This window comes from Aquila chrysaetos, unplaced genomic scaffold (genome assembly GCF_900496995.4).
Source record: "Aquila chrysaetos chrysaetos unplaced genomic scaffold, bAquChr1.4, whole genome shotgun sequence".
In the NCBI taxonomy this organism is placed as follows: domain Eukaryota; kingdom Metazoa; phylum Chordata; class Aves; order Accipitriformes; family Accipitridae; genus Aquila; species Aquila chrysaetos.
In genome coordinates, this window is record NW_024470381.1 from 629,699 (window position 1) to 633,007 (window position 3,309).

The following is a 3,309-nucleotide window of genomic DNA, read 5'->3' on the forward strand; positions in this document are numbered from 1 at the left end:
TAATGCTTCCTTCTAGGGGGAGACTGGTTAAGGTTAGGCTCAATATTTGAATATATTGCTGATCTTTTACCTCCAGAGTAATTTCTCCCTTTTCGAATACAATTTTTGCTCCCAGTTGTTCCAACAAGTCCCTTCCCAAAAGTGCCTTTGGGGAGTTGGGCATATATAAAAATTTATGAATGCCCCACTGTTTTCCTAATTTATATTCTAAAGGTTTACAAAAATATGCCTTTTCACTTTGGCCAGTCGCTCCTTTCACCATGACATAATTATCTCCCAGGGGCATCAAAGCTTGGTTCAGAACCGAGTATGTTGCCCCCGTATCTACCAAAAATTCTACCTCTTGTTGTGTTTTCCCTAGCTTAATTATAACCAGTGGATCCGCTAGGGTAGATTCCCCAGGTTCCCATCAATCTCCCTTCACATGGGCTACCGTTCTTCCTGTTTGAGCCCTCTGATCCTCCTCCTTGTTCTTTGGGCATTCCTTTTGCCAATGACCGAATTTCTTACACAAAGCACATTGATCCTTGCCCAGTCGGGGCAAGTCTCGTCTAGGCCCTCTTCCTCTTTCTTCCTGGATAACAGCCATTAATTTCCTTTGCCCTTGCCTATATCCTTCCTCTCTGTTACTAAATACTCTCCATGCTTCATCCAACAATATTTCTAAATTCCTACCCTCTGTAGGGCGTAATTTCTGAAGTTTGCGCCTTATATCCCCTGTAGATTGACCCAAAAACAGGGAGACTAATTGTTGTACTCCTACCTCTGACCCAGGATCCAGCGGTGTGCTGCGGCGCATTACATCCCTCAGTCGATGCAGGAATTCAGATGGAGACTCGGAAGGACTCTGACTGCATATAAAGCTGACCAATTTATAGTTTTGGGGATTGCCCTCTCCATTCCTTTTGTAATCCACTCCTGATACCCCTGCAATCTTTCCATATGTGCAGATCTATTAACATCCCACTTTGGGTCTTGGAGAGGGAAATATTCCTTAATGTCCCCTCCTGTGATCTTATAATGATCTTCAGCTAGGTTCTCTGCTGTTTTTAAAATCACCTGTTTCTCTGTCTCGGTCATATATTCCAATAATAGCTGTATATCCTTCCAATCAGGGTTATGCTGTTTTACAATAAATTGGAAATGCTTAGTTACACTTACCAGATCACTCCTATAATCTTTTGCAACCTTTTTCCATTCCCCTAGGTCAGCAGTAGAAAAGGGTACTTTGATTAACATCGTCCCACCATCCGGCCTCACCGCCTCTCGGAGAGGTGCTTGTAAAGCTGTTGAGGTAGTTTTCTTCCTAGTACGGGAAGATACAGGGCTGTTCGGGGGGGGTCGGAGTTCTATCCGAGTCTGCATCCTGTTCCTGTGGTCGAGGGGGAGGCTTAAACAAATCAGTTAGATCTTGTTCTGGTGCCTGATGGATTTTATTTGTCTTTGTACATCTTTGTCCAATACTACATGCCGAACAACACCGCCTCAGTTTACCTCTAGGCTCCTTGTTGTTCTCTCGCTCAAATGCGAGCACCATGGGGTCCTGTGGGGGGACCATTCCACGGTCCCTTTGCCACTCCGGATGGTTTCGGAGGGTGAAAAACATGTGTGCATACGAAACCTCATCCCATTTTCCTTCTCTCCTTAAAAACAGCATTAGTTGTAATAGAGTATTATAATCTATTGACCCATTAAGTGGCCACTTAGCATCACCTTCTAACTTATACAACGGCCACCATTGATTGCAGTATTTAATAAGGTTCTTTTTACTTTCCGTACCTCCGGTCCCAACAATATCTTTCCAGTGGGCAATTACACAACCCAGAGGACTCTTCCTCAATACTCCTCCTTGATTGTTTCCCATTTTAATACTCCTCCTAATGATTCTTAAGTTTGATTTTGGCTTCTCCTTTTAATAAGCTTCCATGCAAATCATTTCTTACACTTCTTTATAGTCTTCCCCCAGTTTTCTTCCCACACGTCCCAAATTTCTGGAATTAAATTTTCCTTCCACACCAACCTCACTATTTCGGATTCTTAGTGAGTTCTTTCCCAATCATAAAAGTGTGGAATTTGGGGAAAACACTCAAAGCAGTCTGGTTTCCGTCTGCTAGATGTACAGTACCACCTCCTCCCACAAGATTTACACTTCAACAAAACCCAAGCTGGATGCTAATTATTATATAGTCCAGTTGCAAGCCCACATACAAAGCAGGGAACCACCCCTATTAATACGGAAAGACATTCACACATTAACAAACATACATACACCTATAAATTTCAACATATCATTTCCACACACCCACACAAAATCTTTAACATAAACTTCCAAACATTCACATCATACAATCATCGCTCCAGTTGACAACCTTTCAGCAGCTGCAAAAATGTACCAAGCGCAATTGCGAGGGGGTGCGCTTACCCTTCTCCTGCCTCTTATATACCAGTCATGGACAGGTCCGTCCTGGCTCCCGATACCGGGATGCAGCGGTCACCCCGGATTTGCTCGATCTACCCCCAAGATGGCTGGCGGCCGCTCTATCGGTCAGCAAATCCTCCCTTGTTACCATACAGGGTACCCTCCTCCCATACGGGGACTACGCTGCACGCCAGACGTCTCTGCGCGATTTACCAGCGGCCCCAGCCCGCACGATTTACAGGCTCCCTCTGTGACACGTACCGTTTGGTCCGCGGCTTCAGGAGGTCGTTGTCCGCTCCCGCGGTGAGCGGCTGGCAGCGGAGGCTCCTCCGAGGAAAGTGCTCGGGGCGCGCCGAGGGGCGTCCGCTCCGCAGTCGGTCCCGCAGCCGAGCAGAGTCTCCTGGCTGGCTCGCCAAAACTGACGTGCAGAAAACAGATTCCACAATCGGTGAGATTGTAAAGTAGGTATGTTCATACAGCGCTGGGCAGCACGGGGGGTAGTCCCACCAGTCGTGCGCGCCCGACTCGGCAGTTCGCTTCAAATTTATACAGTCAAGTGTTACATATACATGGAGTTTTGCAATACGCCTATACATAGGCATGATCTATCCCCGCTTCTTATTAAAATTAGTTCCAAAAGTCACAAGGCCGGTCTTGGCTGGTTTTTGGGGTCGACTGCTGCTTCTTATCAGGGACTATCTCCTGCCCCAGCCAGCTTCAACAATGCAAACATTAAGCATCACTTCTCATCCCCTTGGGCCGTGTCTACCTCTATTGAAATTTCTTTAACTTCATTATAAGCTGGATAATTATTAAACAGTTCTTATCTACATCCATATATCTACTATATCTACTAAGGTTCCTTTGGCTCCCCGTTTCAGAAGGAAAGT

The 3,309-nt window shown here is 45.7% G+C and overlaps 1 long non-coding RNA gene across 1 annotated transcript; it reads right to left on the minus strand.

Annotated features, from left to right (window-relative positions):
* Positions 1-1,466: 1,466 nt before the first annotated feature.
* On the minus strand, positions 1,467-2,319 carry LOC115337694. The gene is made up of 2 exons (XR_003922222.2): positions 2,129-2,319; positions 1,467-1,956 (listed from the first exon to the last, which is right to left on the minus strand). It is a non-coding gene; the product is annotated as an uncharacterized LOC115337694 (long non-coding RNA).
* Between the last annotated feature and the right edge of the window lie 990 nt (positions 2,320-3,309).